The sequence below is a fragment of the Pelodiscus sinensis genome, chromosome 9 (assembly GCF_049634645.1).
Source record: "Pelodiscus sinensis isolate JC-2024 chromosome 9, ASM4963464v1, whole genome shotgun sequence".
Taxonomy (NCBI): Eukaryota; Metazoa; Chordata; order Testudines; family Trionychidae; genus Pelodiscus; species Pelodiscus sinensis.
In genome coordinates, this window is record NC_134719.1 from 26,322,898 (window position 1) to 26,339,557 (window position 16,660).

Sequence of the window (16,660 nt, forward strand, 5' to 3'; positions counted from 1 at the left end):
AAAATATACTACTAGGGTTCTTAGAGATTCTGAAGAGCATGACATGAAAAATAAAGCTATATTTTCACCTGGTTAAGACAAGACAGTTCAAAATCTTGATTAGTTTTAAAGTGCTGATTTTGGAGATAAGTTATTGGTTTCTATGCTTTATCTTGACCCACTGTCATTTATCGTTTGCTTATACCCATTTAACAAATTTGTTAGTGGATTTAGCTGCATATATTTGTGTTCCATACTCAAGATGATCAGCCTGAGAATAAAGCATTTCTTAAAATTTGTTCTGAAGTCTTATACATTCCTTTAGTCAACAGCTAGAATAAATTCTCATAAATTAGAAGAATTAGATTAGAATTTTTAACCCCCTTTCATTTTCCTCAATCTAGCCTTTGTGAGCATCTACTGAATAGTTCTTATGGCAGAAACTAGTCTAACTGGCCTTTGGCCTCCTGGTTCACAGCAATTTCTCCTTTTCAAAGCTATGAAAACACATGCCATTCCCCTCCCTATGGTACAATAGATGACTATGGATGATAATGGACTTGGCGGATTCTCACAGAGCTCCCTTGATATTCTTGTGTATCAGGTACCTGTAGTTACTGAAGTTGAAATTTCTTAAGGGTATGTCTACACTACAGTGTTAATTCGAACTAACTTAGTTCGAACTAAGCTAATTTGAACTAGCGCATCTAGAACTAAAAACTAGTTTGAATTAGCGTTTTGCTAATTTGAACTAGCGCGTCCATGCTGATTGGACGCAGGGGCGCATTTAAGGGTGGCTGAAACCGGTTCTGGCAGGGCATCAGGTCAGTAGTTGCTTTGTGTGGCTGCTGTCTGATCGTGCTTAAAGGGACCCCCCTGGACAGTCGGTTCTCAGTTTTTCCGCTTGCTTGCCTACATCGCCGAGGGACAGCAAAGCGTTTTCCTCTGTGCCCGTCTGTGTTGGTGCTTCCCTTCGGGGACGCCGCCGCAGGTGGCAACATGGAGCCAGAGCTCGCCCTGCACTTTCTGGTGCAGTTTATGGACTTGCTGCTGCAAGCCTGCCAGCAATGGCTGGAAGCTGCCTGGTTCCACCTGGTGCTTCTCCGCCTGGCCACCCTGGGGGCCATGGAGCAGCTGCGATGGTGCCCAGGCGTAGGCGTGCCCCGCCGCATCTGGCGTCTGGACACAAGCAGCGACTGGTGGGACCGCATCGTCTTGGAGCACTGGGGAGACCAATAGTGGACCCAGAACTTCAGAATGAAGAGGGACACCTTCCTGGAGCTCTGCGAGTGGCTCGCCCCTGATCTGCGCAGAAGGGATACTCGCATGAGGCCCGCCATCCCCCTCCAGAAGCATGTGGCCATCGCCCTCTGGAAGCTCTCCACGCCGGACAGCTACCGATCCATCAGGAATCAGTTCGGCATGCGGAGATCCACAGTCGGAGCGGTGCTCATGCAGGTACGGCACTCGCCGGCCACTGGGCTGGGGGCGAGGGGGGCTGCAAGGAGGGGATGGGCCGCCCCAGGGAAAACAGAGGGTCGGGGGGGAGGGAGGAGGCAAAAGTGCCCTGCACCAGAGGGGCTGGTTTCTCCCGGCCGTACTACACGCCGCCCGGGGGGGTTGCTCCCGGGAGTGGGGCGCGGGGCACTGCCAGGGCACGAGTGCTCCCAGCCACCCGGGCGCCCCACTGGTTCGCGCTTTGCTGTGTCTCTTCACAGGTGGTCAAGGCCATCAACCAGGTGCTGCTCCGCAAGGTGGTCCACCTCGCTGACCCAGACACCGTCATCTGGGGGTTCGGCGCCCTCAGCTTCCCCAACTGCGGGGGGGCTATCGACGGGATGCACATCCCCATCTGTGCCCCGGAACACCAGGCCTCCCAGTACGTGAACCGCAAAGGGTACTTCTCCGTCCTCCTGCAGGCCGTGTATGACCACCGGGGGCAGTTCACGGACATTAATGTGGGCTGATCCGGCAAGGCACACGACGCCAGGGTGTACTGGAACTCCTCCGTGTGCCAGAGGCTGCACGCCGGGACCTTCTTCCCCGACCACCACATCAGGGTCGGGGATGTGGACATGCCCGTGTGCCTGGTGGGGGATGCCGCCTACCCACTGCAGCCGTGGCTGATGAAGCCCCTCCCTAATCTCCCTTCCTAATGTCAAATAAAGACACCTGTTTTGGCAAAAAAACCCTCTCTTTATTTTACATAACTGGGGTGGGGGGAGGGAGGAGTGAGGGTGGGAGAGGAGAGGGGGAAACCTGGGAGGAGGGAGCTGGAAGGGGGTGGAAGGGGAGGAAGGGAAGGGAAAGCTCAGGCTTGGGGGTCCGGCTGGCTCTCCTGTCTCGCAACACTGTGGGTGCGGGGATCTCGGCGGGGAGCGGGTGTGGAGGGTGGGGCAGGAGGGACGGAGGGTGTGGAGGAAGTGGGAGAGGGAGCAGGGGCAGCAGAGGGAGCAGGGGCAGCAGGGGTGGGAGGAGGAGCAAGAGCTGCAGCAGCCGCAGGAGCCGGAGCAGGAGGAGGCAGGAACCAGTCCACCAGGGTCTGGAGGTGGCCTCTGAGGCCACGGCCCTGCTCCTCTAGCGCATCCACACTCTGCTGGCACAGCCGAAGGTCCTCCCAGACCCAGCTGCTCCATGAACAGGAGGTGCCGCCGCTGCAGTCCCAGGTGCTGCAGCTGTGGTGAAACAAGAGCAGCGGTCAGTTCTCCCTGGGGACAAGGTGGGTGAAACCCAGCCCCCCTCTGCAAGGCCAAGGCCCCTGCATGACACCCAGCTGCTGCTCCATGGTGGGCAAGGCCCAGGCGCACGGTTCCTGGGCTCCCTCTCCCCCCCACCCCCCCCGTACACATAAGGGGAGCATGATGGTACTCACAGGTGGAGGCCTCCCCTGCCTCGGACAACACAGGAGATCTTGTCTGTGGGGTTCCTTGGGGGTCCTGGGTTCTGGGCAGGCTCCTGGCAGGCTCCTGGCTCGCGGTGTCCTCCGGCTCCTCCTTCTCGGTGTCCAGGACCCGTCCCTCTGCCCCGGGGTCGATGACCACCTGGGGGGCATGGACGACATGAGCCCCAAGGATGCAATCCAGGGCCTGAAAGTGGGGGCAGGCCTCCGGGTTGGCCCCTGGCAGGCAGGCCCGGGAGTAGGACTGCCGCAGGTCCTTTATTTTGCAGCGGACCTGCTCCCGGGTCTGCTGGTGGCGTCTGGCGGCCAGGCTGTCAGCCATGCGGCCATTGACAGCTGCGTTCCTGTGGTTAGTGCAGAGATCATGGACATTGGAGGCTTCCCCCCAAACCTCGATGAGGTCCATGATCTCCGTACTAGACCAAGCGGGCGCCCACCTCTTGCGGCCCCGGGCAGGCTCCTGGGAGCTGCCAGGCTCGTCCCGGGAAGAGGGGGAGGGCTGGGTGGCATCGGGTGTCTGGCTCATCTTGTGGCAGGTGCAGGGTCTGCTGGCTGGGTGCTGGCAGCCTTGCAACTGGCACAAACTGTGTAGCCAGCCCGTGGCCCTTTAAGGGCTCCGGGGCCGGGAGGGGGGCAGACAAGTTTCCCTGGTGTTGGCCAGAGTGGCCACCAGGGCAAGCTGGGAAGGATTAGCCTCCCACTAGTTCGAATTAAGTGGCTATACAGCCCTTAATTCGAACTAGCTAATTTGAACTAGGCATTAGTCCTCATAGAATGAGGTTTACCTAGTTCGAATTAAGCGGTCCGCTAGTTCGAATTAAGTTCGAACTAATGGAGCGCTAGTGTAGCGCCTATCAAAGTTAATTCGAACTAACATCTGTTAGTTCGAATTAACTTTGTAGTGTAGGCATACCCTTAGGGCTTATCTACACTTGAAATCCTACAATGCCATAGCATCAGTTCTGCAGCTGCACCATAGTGTTTCAGGTGTAGACACTGCCTATGATGATGACAGAAGAGAGTGTTCCATGGTGCAGGTAATCTACCTCTCTGGGAAGTGGTAGCTAAATCATCAGAAGAATTCTTCCATCAACCTAGAGCTGTCTGCACTGGGATTTAGGTTATATTAACTATGTCAATCAGGGGTGTGAATTTGTCACACACTGGAGTGTTGTAACCGGATCAACCTAAAATTTTCGTTAACTTTTTAGGCTTTAGTTTTGCAAGAGCAATTTTAGTGGCTATTGGAACCCATTAGATATAGAAATGAAACCATATGCTCTGAAAAGCCTCCATCTGGTACAAAATGCAGATGCCCATCCACTAAGTAATACCAGTCAGCAAACTGCTGTTGTCTGCATAGTGTAGAAGATCAGACTAGGATCAGAAAATGGTTCCTTCTGGTTTGGAAATTTAATTCATCTCCCAGGTGCCCACACTTTGCACTGGTTTCTTTGGCTATGTCTACACTGCACGCTTATTTCAAAATAGCACATCTACACTCAGGGAAGCCTCAAAATTAGTCCAAGGCAAGCTTCCCTAATGTAGATGTACTATCTCAGTTTAGAGCCTCAGGAGGCACTGGGGAGGAATAATTTAGAATGGGCCAGGTGAGGGGCTATTGCAAAATAGCAGCAGTGGAGCATCTACAAACGACTTATTTCAAAATAGGTATTATTCCTTGTAGAATGTGGTTTACAGATTTCAGAATAGGCTGTCCATTATTTTGAAATAATTTCAAAATAATGGAATGGCTGTGTAGATGCTCACATTGTTATTTTGAAATAATTCTAGTTATCTCAAAATAATGGTGCAGTATAGATGCACCCTTTTTGATTATAGAGTATCTAATTCAATGTCCCTTTCTTGACTTTTTTAAGCCTTTCATTTCTTTAAAAGTGTCCCAGTGTAACTAACAACAGTGTCTCAGCTCCATGGGTTGTAATGATAGTATAGTGTTGCTGGCTATAGTGCTGGGCATTGCCGTCTACCATTGTGTTTACTACAGGTAACCCCCACATTTACAACCTAATTGGTTCCTGAAGAACCATTGTAAGTCAAGCCATCATAAGTTGAACCCTTATTTCCTATAGGCCCAATGTTATAAATGGCGGTTCCATTCCTGGAAACTCATTTCATACCCTAAAAATACCAAAATTGACTACAGAAATGGAGGAAAACTAAACTAAATTGTTCAAATAATGCACAAAAATAACTAAAAAGTGAAGACTGATGTGGCAGAGATGTGCACAGGTCAAGCAGCAGCTGCAGACTGGTGAGTCTGATTGACCTTGTGCGTTTCCTGTTTTAGGATGACATGTGGAGTCTGCATCATATGCCGTCATAAATATCAGCTGTGGATGTAAATTGGGGTTTTTTAGGAGATATCTTGCATGAAAAAAATGGTTGTAAATGTGGGGAGTTGTAAGTCAGGTGGTTGTAAGTCGCGGGTCACCTGTACCATGTTTTGTAGACATGCTCTTTGCCAGATTAGACAATATGATGGTAACAGCACCTGCAGAAGCCTTGTCTGGGGATGCAAGAGCTGCCCGCTACGTGGCCTCAGCCCTGGCAGAAGCTGGCTCCTAACACAGCTTCAGCCCCGGCAGCAGCCAGAGCAGCCACCTCACAATGCAGCACTGTCCCTGCCCACATCCCTGCTTACCATGCAGCCCCAGCCTTGGGAACAGAAACACCATGCACCTTCCATATTCAGCAGGAAGGTGAATGCTGCTGCATGGCTCTACAAAGGAGGTGGGCAGGCTCTGAATTTTTTGTGCACGGCCACACAGGCATGCACCTTAGAGGGAACACTCCTCATAAGGAGAGGGTACCTTAACCATTCCACCACTCAAGGAGCCCCCCAACCTCCCTACATTTTGGGCCACAGGTCGTGGGTTCAATCCCCTCCCTCAACCAACCTGGACCTGGACCCCTTGGATGTAGGTTGGATAAGGGGGGCACAGAACATAAGGAGGTTGGGGGGCTCCTCCAGTGGATAAGGTACCCACCTCTGGAGCCACAGGTCAAGGGTTCAAGCCCTGTCACAGCACCCTTGCAACGCAAGACCAATAAGAGGGCATAGGGAGAACATAGGGAGGTTGGGGAGCTCCTCCCGTGATGCAGTGGATAGGGTACCCATCTTCAGAGCCACAGGTTGAAGAGTCGAGCACTGCCCTGGCACCCCTGGGATGAAGGACAGATAAGGGTGTCCAAGAACATAGGGATCTTGGGGGGACAGAGCTCCTCCAGCAGCGCAGTGGATAAGGTACCCACCTGCAAAGACACAAGTTGAAGCTTCAAGCTGCACTCTTGGGACATAGGATGGATAAAAGTATGCCAGAATGGAGGGCAACTGGGGACCTTCTTCCAGTGGCTTGGTGGTTAAGGTACCCACCTCAGGAACCACAGGTCATGTATTCAAGCCCTACCCTGGCACCCATGGGCCACCCCAGGGATGAACCTGGCTCATGCATCAGGAAAGCAGGATAAAAAGGATTCTTGGTGGCCCAGGGAATAGGACATTTGCCTGAAGACAGTAGGGCTGTAGACTCAAGGTCCACTCTGGGAACAGCCTACATACTTCCAAGATGGTGCTACCTACTTCCATGAGGCCAGGGCTACTGCTCTGCTTCTGTGAACCAGGCACAGAACAAATCAGGCCAGTGTAACTGAGTGCAAAAATTGCTTCCTTATGTTCAAGCTTTATTGTATGCTGAATTGTAGTGATGCACTATGAAGCAGTTAACACAAAGATCTATGCCAGGATACATTCTAACAGCTCCAGAGCAGGTGTTACAATGTTTTAACCACCTGCCATTTAAAAAAAAAACCACATTAAATAGAAGACAAACATCTAAACCTACAAAACATTTGTATCCCTGCCCTCCTCTAAATTAATTACACCCTTACTGATTAAATTAATACTTCGGAAATACTCTTCTGGACTAAAATGCCCATCAGTTTTCAGAGTATGCTGCTGATCTTACAGCTCAGTAATAAATCCCTCTAAAAGGAAGAGCTGTAATGGAAATGCTGACAGCCTCTTAACTAAAGTAGGAAAAATAACACCATGATCCCCTTTGAAAAAAGGACCATAGCAAATATTTGGCAAGGCAAAAGGGATTTCATAATAAGATCCCATTATACTCTGGACATTCCTACTATATATTTGAGAGTTGGTTTATCTGTGAATGAGAGAGTGAGGCTGTCTGGCCGTCCATTCATTCAATAACTTCCCCTAAATGGTAAGACCGAGGACCACCAAATTCGATTTGCAGCTTTCTCTTGTTTTAAATTATGACAAGGTAAGGAGTTGGGTGTGTGTGGAGGAGGGGCTGAAGCTTGTTCCCCCATGCGTACGGGGATGCATAAAACCTTACAGGTAAGATTCATAATCAACTGGCAGGCAAAAGGGGCTGGCTGGTGGTGTGTCCCTCCTTCAGGACTGCCCCAGTCTCAAGCCTCCCAACTCCCCCTCCCTCCCCGGGTGACCTTTAGGGAGTGTGAAGGAGGGAGCTGGCTATTCCTCTTTATCAGGGAGCAAAGGGAAAGTGTACAAAGTTTGATCCATTCCTCAATATGGCTGGGGTGTGTAGGTAGCAGATGAACCTGGATCTGCCCTAGCCAGGGGACATGGGCCCCTCTTCCAGCTGTGTCTGGAAGTAGCCATGGAGAGGCACTTCTCACCTGGCCCTAAGCTACTGCAGTCAAAGAGGGCTTGGGCAGTCCTCTCTCCGTGGGCTAGGCTGCATACAAAACCCCTTATTCCCAGCCCCATGAGCAATGATTTAAATGAAGAAAAACAAAAAAATAATTGAGTTAAGGACCTCAGCAAGGCCAGGTAAATCATCTAGTAATAAATAACTTAGGGTATGTCTACACAGCAAAATTATTTTGAAATAACTTTACCAGCATCTACACAACCTAACTGCTATTTCGAAATTAAATTGAAATAGCGGAGGGCTTATTTTGGAATTGCTATTTCGAAATAAGTGCTGTGTAGATGCTTATTTCAAAGTAGGGGGCCTCCAGCCCTTCCCAGGGTGCTTTGCTGGCCACTTTGGCCCCAACCAGGAAAACTCCTCCACTCCCTCTCTGAAGCTTTAAAGAGGCAGACTCTGGCTACATTGCCTGTGCCAACTCCAACCCTGCCAGCCCAGAGCCGGCAGTCACTACCCCTGGCCCAGTAGCCCCTGCATGAGTCAGGCAGCCTGTGCCAGCCAGCCCTCCACCGCTCCCCAGGACCAGGCTCCCAAGAGCCTGCTAGGGGCTGGAAAAGGCAGGCAGCCAGCGCAGAGATCATGGACCTAATTCAGGTTTGGGGGGATGCCTCCAACGTCCATGATCTCTGCACTAAATGGAGGAACGCAACCATCTACAGGCGGATGGCTGCCAGCCTGATCACCAAAGGCCACATGTGAACCCAGGAGCATGAAAATAAAGGAGCTGCAGCATGCCTATGCAAGGGCCACAGGGAGCAGCTCCCAACCACGGGCAGACCCAGACCCCTGCCCCTATTTTGATGCCCTGGACCACATCCTGGAGGGCAGGACAGTCTGTGCCCCCCAGGTGGCCATCGACCCTGGGGCAGAAGGCACTGATCAGGAAATGGAGGAGGAGGAGGAAGAGGAAGAGGGCCAGGAGCTGCAGGAGCCTGGAGGGAGCATGCCATGCAGCCAGGGCCTCCGAGCCGTCCCAGCGGGCCTGTTGCCAGTGTCGTCCGAGGCCAGGGAGGCAACAACATGTGAGTGCCATCACTGTCCCCTTATGCGGGTGCGGATGCGGGTGCGGGTGGGAGTGGAGGGAGACCAGGGACCATGCGCATGGCCCTTGCTGACCATAGCACATAGCAACCTTTGTATGTGCTGTGCCACCCCTGGGCACGTGGCCCCAGCTGGCTGCCACACTGGCGCCTTGGCCTGTTACTCAAATGCTTGTAAGTATGAAGGCACATGACATGTTCCTGACCCTGGGGTGGGACACTGCACAATGCCCTCTCTCCAGATGCCCCCTCTACACAGAGGCAGGGCACATCTCTCTCCTCCTCCCCCCGCACTATATACCACACAGGGGCATGGGCGCAATCCCAGGCCAGCTCCCACTCCCAGGGATAGCAGGACATGCTAAACATGTCCTGTGTGCAAGCACATCGGCTCTGATGGTGTGGAGACCTGCCGTGGGGGTCTGGGCTTCACTCACTGTGTCCCCAGGGATAACTGACCACTTCTCTTATTTCTCCGCAGCCACAGCAGCTGGGAATACAGGGCGCACCACCCCACCCAGGACATCCTTCTGCACCCAGGCCAGCAGGTTGACCCATAACCAGGAGGTGTACCAGTGGCAGCATCTGGGGATACTGTTAGGCCAGCATTGCACCCTGGACTACTAGGTGCATGAAGACCTGAAGCTCCGGCAGGAGAGCTGCCGGGAGCTGCTTGCTCAGGGCCATGGCACGTGAGACCACCTGCAGACCCTGGTGCACAGATTGGTGCCTCCTGCCACTCCAGCCCCTGCTGCCTCCCCAGCTACTGCTCCTCCTCCCACTCCTGCTCCCGCTCCCACTTCTTCCTCCCTCCCCTCCTTCCCTCCATAACCTTCCCTCCTGCCTGGGGACACGGAGGACCCCTGCACCCGCAGTGCTGGGAGACAGGTGGGTCAGCAAGACCACCGACTCTGAGCTTCTTCTCCACCTTCCTCCCCCTCCCAGCTCCCTTGTCTCAGGTTTATCCCTCCCCTCTCCCACCTTCATCCCCCCCCAGTTTTGTTCAATAAAGAGAGTTTGTTTTCCTCAATACATGTGTCTTTATTGTACATCAGGAAAGGGGGTTGGGGGAGAGGGGTAAGTGGAAGGACTCGAGGGAGAAATGAGGCACAAGCCTCCAGTGGGGCACACCAGGGAGACTTTTTCTGCCTGCAGAACATGCTGCTAGGCTCAAAGCAACATGTCCAGGAGAAGCACCAGAGTGCCCAGGGGTGGCTCTGGCTTCATGCTGCAGAGTGCTGTGGTGTCCTGAGCGAGGGCAACTGGAGCAAGCAGAGAAAAAAAAATGCTTTGCTGTCCCTCAGTGAGGTAGGCAAGCAAGCAGGGAAACCTGAGAACTGGGTGTCCAGGGGGGTTCCTTTAAGCACAAGCCTCGGATAGCCTCAGGCAGCAGCCACACAAGGTAACTCCTGACCTGATGCCCTTCTGGAACCAGTACTGGCCAGCCTTAAATGCGATTCAGCACCCGATCAGTGTGGACAAGCTATTTTGAAATAGCAAAATGCTATTTCAAAATGCATTTTGTGTGTAGATGCATTATTTCGAAATAAGATATTTCGAGATAACTATTTCAAAATTACATATTTCAAAATAACACTGTAGTGTAGACAAACCCTTAGGGAGCTACACAGTACTTATTTTGAAATAGAGCACTCTTCCTTCAACTTTCACTACTCCTCATACAATGAGGGTTACAGAAGCCACAGTAAGAAGTCCTCCAGCTTGAAAGTATTTCGACATTATTTCAAAATTAGTGCCTGCTGTGTAGACGTGGACTAAGTTATTTCAAAATAATGTTGCTGTTTAGATAATGTGTACCCATAGGATGCATCTACACAGCAGCCTAAACTCAAAATAAGATATGCAATTTGCACCAAGCAAATTGCATATCTTATTTTGATTCTATTTTGAAATAGCTTATTTTGAAATTTGGGACATTTACACAGTGCCAAATTTCAAAAAACACACTATTTCAAGACATTCCTTATCCCTCGTGGAACAAGGATTATAGGGATGCAGATATAGTTCACCCATTATTTTGAAAAATATTTTGAAATAAAGGGTGGCTTGTTAAGATGTGGGTATCAATTTTGGGATACCACCGATATCCTGAAATAGCCATGCAGTGTAGACATTACCTTAGTGGCCTGTTTTTCCAAAAAGTGCTCATCACTCTCAGTTTCTGGTCAGTTTTCAAAACACCTTAAGCTTCGATTTAGTCACCTTGCTCCATGGGAGCTGTTGGGTGCAGAAGACTTGCAGACTTTTACTGAGATGTCTACATGTACATTTTGCTCTTTTTCAGGTGCCTAAGTAGGAGATAGTTTTCTTTAAGGGATGTATTCTGCAGCCAACTAAAATGTTTGGCAGGAAGAAAGCATCCAACAGAAGTAGGTGCAGGAAGCAGAGAAACCTTGCAAGGAAAACTGTCTTGCAGTGACACACCTGAGAAGGTGCCCATAAAAGCCATTTCTACTTTAAAAGTAAATAAGAACGATCAATTGAAAAGTTGTTGCCTAGGAAGATGGGTTACTGTGTAGTTGGATATCTTTTCACTGGATTTAGATAGAGAGATGATGTGGCCAAGGATTATTTTGGATGCTCCCCGAGGAGCAAGGATAGACCTATGGAATTGAAGTACAATATTTGGAACAAGGAACTAAACACTGTAATGATCTTTGTAGCATCCGGGAAAGCTCTGGGGATATTAGGCATGATCCAGTCCCACTGAAGGCAATGGGAGCATTTCTGCTGACTTCAATGTGCTTTCCACATTGGACTTTGGTGGTTGTGAAAGATAGCCCCAGGCATAGAATCAGAGGAGGAAAAGCACCACAGGCAATAAATCAGCCTCCAGCCAGGCCATCTGCCACAGGAGAGAGAAAAAGAGACAGCCAAGGTGACAACAGGCAGGATATCAGAGAGCTATAGACAGACAAGCAGGTGGGCAGAGTTATTGCTGGTGGCTGGCTAGCCAAGGACATTAACCAAACTCTCAAACATCCAAACAGTGGAATAGTGAGAGCATCAGGAAGTGAACTGCTGTGCAGTAGAGCCGCAAGTGACAGCACAATGGGCATTGGAAGTCTGAAAATGGTTTTGCCGCATATTGGGAGGGTGAGAAAATGGAGCAAAGAGAAGTAACCTGTTCTTTCTCCCCACTGAAGTCCGAGGGAGTATGATGAGGCCTGTTGTGTGCATGTAACTGGTAGTGCAAGTTAACAGAATTCAGCTCTCACATGTTTCCTTAAATGCCCAAGAGTTTAATTTAAAATCTGAGTGCTTTTATGTCCTAGGTCAGGTGCTTTGTTCAGCTAACGTATTGATTTGTGTGGACATCAAAGGCACATTGTGTCACTTGTACCAGCTGTCATCTAGAGAAGGAACTGCACACACATGCCTGTCTCCTTTACAGGCTGTTGAAGACCCCAGGGGTCACATTTGGGCCAATCAATCCCAATGGGTCAAGTACCGTCGATCTTACCAATCCAATTCCCGTCTTTAATTAAACATGGCAGTTCCAGCCCTTTTACCACTGCAAGATTCATCTTCTTTGATAGCAGGATCAATAACAAAGGAAGAACTTTCACCTAGTCACCATTTTAACCAGTTATATTCCCCTCCCTCTGAGGCTTCCATAGGTATTTAATGCGGTGTGGAAACAGGTAATGAGCTCTCAACGTGGACCTTTCACCCAGCCCTTGGCACCTACACACATCACTAGCAGGAGGCTCCAAAATTACAATTTTAATTTAAAAAACTGACATTGAATAGAACTTGATGTTCATACATGGGAGGGAACTTTATTCACCGAGGGTGAAGTTCACTGCTGTGCAGAGGCCAGAAAGCACAAGGCCTAAGAATCATTCAAGTGCCAATTTAATGCCCTAATGGGGAAATGAACTCCCACACAGAGACCCAACACATCCCTTAGGTGGGATGTAAGTGGTGTATAGCCTAAAGGCTTAACTTGGGACTTAAGAAAAGCATAGTTTGTGCAAGGGTAAATTTCACCCCCCTGAGAACTTTCAGAGCTATGCAATGAAGCCATATGGGCAGCTTTCAGTTCCATTCCCGTTAGTGGTATATCGGAAGCCAGCATCTCTATTAGCTATGAATGCGTATTTCTAGATCCCATGCATGTGTGCTTTATTTGGAATGTGCAGTAAACATTTCAGCTTGGCAACTGTGATTTACATCGCCCTTCGCCCCTGTGGTTCTTTTTCTCTGACTGGATAGCAGTATCCTCCTGCCGGATGCCTGCTGCTCTGTCCACCTGTTTAGAAATTTACTTCCAAAATTTATCACAACTGCACTATTTTGCTCCTAGAGAGAAGCAAGTTAAAATGTTTACAAATTCTTGGTGGGCTCTTAGATCCCTTCTGCTCAGAGATTCCGAAGTGTCAATGAAATTTTATGATTTGTGTTTCTGATCTTACGATAAAGTCCCCCAGCCCAAAAGAAATATGTTAATCTGATTCCTGAAATGTGCACACACACATTTCATCACAGTTAACATTATAGCTCTAGTATTTTCTAATAAGAATCAGGGGAACATGTACTGTATCATTGTTTAAAGTACATCGCAAGTTCTGTTAGCATTCTGAACACACATAGCATGAGTTCCCCTTTTCCCCACATGAAAAATTTCTGTAAAATTTAATAGAGAATAATAACCTCTCTATAAAATATTTAAACCATCCCTTAGACTATAACAGAGAATAATACCCCTATTATAAAATTCTATTGGATGGTTTAAGCAAGCTGTAGAAATGAACTCATTCTTTATTAAACCCTGTACAGAACCCTACTGGTTTCATCCCTGTTAAGGAGTATACCATATCAGACTATAACATTCCAACTGTACATATATCTCCTCACATAGCACAGAAGTAAATATGTTCCTGCTTTCTCCCTGTCCCCAAACTAAATGATTATAGACTATTTTGAAAACATATGGATTTCCTGAGTAAATGATCTCCTCAACTTGTAAACATTATCAATTTCTGTTGTTGCATTTCAGTGAGCTTGTATGCATGCACTTATATGAATATATGTAGATGAGGTGGGGAAAGCTGGTTAGTTTTGCATGTAATTTAATAGATTCTTACTGGAAAAAATTAGGATTTCTGGAGATAATCTGTAGAACAGATGTATACTTTCCCCAAATGAAAAACATGCATCTGTTTTCTAGAAATATAAACAACAACACACAAGCAATTGCACAAACAAGCTGAGGTTTGTTTTTCTACAGATGGCTCTTATTTTTATACAATTGAAAAATCTTCAGGGGAAGTATATAAATTAGGAAAAAAACTGCATTAATTTCATTGAGATTTTGTAGATCTCCTGGATAAAATATTCACACATACATGTACAAGTTGTTCCTTAAAAAAAAAAAAAAATATAAAAAATAAAAAATAAAAAAAAACCCGAACAACATAACTCTCCGTAAACAATAGTTTACCTAGTTACAAATCCGTGGTCTCTTTATCAGTGTATTTTTCTGTTTCTGTTACCAGTAGATCATTTTGTTTTGTTCCAATAATCTGAATTTAGGGAATCCAGTCAGGAATGTTCCAGAACAAACCCTATTGATTAGATCTTCCTTCTTCAGACACAAAGCTGACAGGAGGGATATGCTGCTTTTAAATGTAATCAATAAAATATATAATTTATATATTTTCTATATAAAGATATTTTAGGCAGCCACAAAAGAATCAATAGAATAGGGTTACCAAGAATGTCAATAATGCCCATCTAGACTACAAAATATCTTAATGTAATTAAGCATTGGAATTAATTCTTTAATCCTTGCATTTTCCCTTGTCCATTGGAGAGATGGCTCTCTAATTAAAATTTCCTTTTGGTTACACTAATGAAAACAATATAATCTAGAACTCTAGTCACAGTTAGTATGTGTGGATAGCAGTGATAAGGTTGGGTAATTGCAGTATTAATAGCTGGTGTTTTATTGTGCCTGAAAGCAAAGAAACAGTATAGAAATTCACATAGCAACTTGAAACCAAAGGCACACTTTAAAATATTTCTTTCTCAATCACTTTTTCCTCTCTCAGCTAGCAGAGGAACAATTGTTTTCAGTTTATATTCTCCATAAAGTTGTTCCCAGTTCATAGTACACTCATGGGTTTCCCATAAACAAGAAGTGCAACTCCAGCAGCTCTAGTAGCTCTGTGATAAAGAGGAGCCATTTTTAACAAACCCTGCTAAGTCTCTTCATTTGCAGCACAGGCTACAGGATAACTGTCTAAGGCAGTAGCCAGTTTAGCTACTTTTTTATCTTTGTACCTTTGCAGAGACATGAAACACTATTGCAATGTTTTCATATTGCTTAATAATTGCAAATACAGGCAGTCACTGGGTTATGTACAAGATAGGGACTGTAGGTTTGTTCTTAAGTTGAATTTGTAAGTAAGTCGGAACTGGTACATATTGTAGGGGAAACTCTAGCCAAACATTTCTCCAGAGCTCAGTTTTATTCTCCCACACCTCACTTCCCTCAGTCTTTTATTCTCAAGCTGAGGTGTGTGCTGAGAAAAGCCGCTCCTCATCTCCCTGGTCTCCTGGGGGGGGGGGGGGGGGGTGCTAGCTTTGCGTCTCCCTGGTCTGCTGGGCGGAAGCAGCTAGTGCGGGGTTGCCTCACCCCGTTTGTAAGTAGGGATCCGATGTAAGTCGGATCCATGTAACCCGTGGTCTGCCTGTAGTAAAAAAATCTCAGCTAATGCCAATTGACTTCAGTGGTGCCACCTGGAGGGTAGCTGAGGGTCTGGTCCATAGATGTGTAAAAAAAAGGGGGGGGGGGGTAACAAAATCTCTTTGCTAAGGATTACGCAGCAAAGTGGTACAGAGATATTTGCTAACATATAACTAACCCTTGAAGAGTAGCACCACCCCTGGAAACCGCGCCATCACAGTTGGGGCAATTGGGAAAACATACTTTCTAATGTGAATATAACTCTCCCTTAATATTTTGGCAAGACCACACCTTTGAGCAGATCAAATCACAGGTGCCAGGACTGGATCAACCAAAATTTTGGGCTAAACTGTAATGGATCTCAATTAACAGATAATGGACATGAAAGGATCATACCCCTTATCTGCTATGTAAGAACACAAGCAAAACTTTAATGTAATTTGCATGTGTTTTGTGTGGCTGGTATATAATCTTTAACTAAAGTTTTCTTCCGCCAGACTTGCTAATTAGGTGTAAGCCATTTAAGTTAATATGGGACTCCATTCTGACTCCCATGAAAATCAATGGGAATTTTGACAACATTCTTTGGCACATAGTTCCAACAGGGTCTGGAACCATCTCACACATTATTCTCTGCCCCTTTCAAAAGGCTCTGGGCCTTAAACAAATGAGATTCATATTGAATAACCGATCACAGAGATATGTTAAAAGACAAAAGGCCAGATTGTCAGCAGGTGTAAACTGACCTAGTTCCACTCAGTTCACTGGAGCGACACTGTTTTACGCCTCCTGAGGATTTGGCCTAATCATGTCTCTGAGAAGCATATTTGCATTACAATCACATGTGCTTGTCAAAACATAATTGATTTGTACATTCCTCACATGAATACAAATCTCTTAGGAGTACTGTGCATAACAAATGGTTGTAATTCTGTAAAACTAGGTAGATATTTTGAGATTTTTAAGCTCTCATCTTCCTCAGGTTCTGTTCATCTCTTCTTCCACAATCATCTCCAATTCCTTGACCCTTCCTGTGAATCACCACCCTTCTTTATGGATCAATTGTGCACATGAATTTCTTTCAGATGCCCTTCGTGGCCTTTTTGTGTCTCCTTCGACCCACGTTAGGTATGTCTGCACCACAGAAGTGTGATTTCAGCATGTGTAGCCAGTCTGATCTAGCTTTACCAGCTAGCACATCTAAAAATAGCAGTGGAGATATGCCTACACATGCTTTGATATGGCAACTAGTAATCTGCTGGATCCAGCCTGTGGCTGCCTCGCCGGAACCCTTATTATAGAG

The 16,660-nt window shown here is 47.5% G+C and overlaps 1 long non-coding RNA gene across 1 annotated transcript in view; it reads right to left on the reverse strand.

The window, feature by feature from the left end:
• LOC142830658 (uncharacterized) overlaps positions 1-16,660 on the reverse strand; it is a 151,438-nt gene that overhangs the window by 26,761 nt on the left and 108,017 nt on the right. The window lies entirely within an intron of this gene.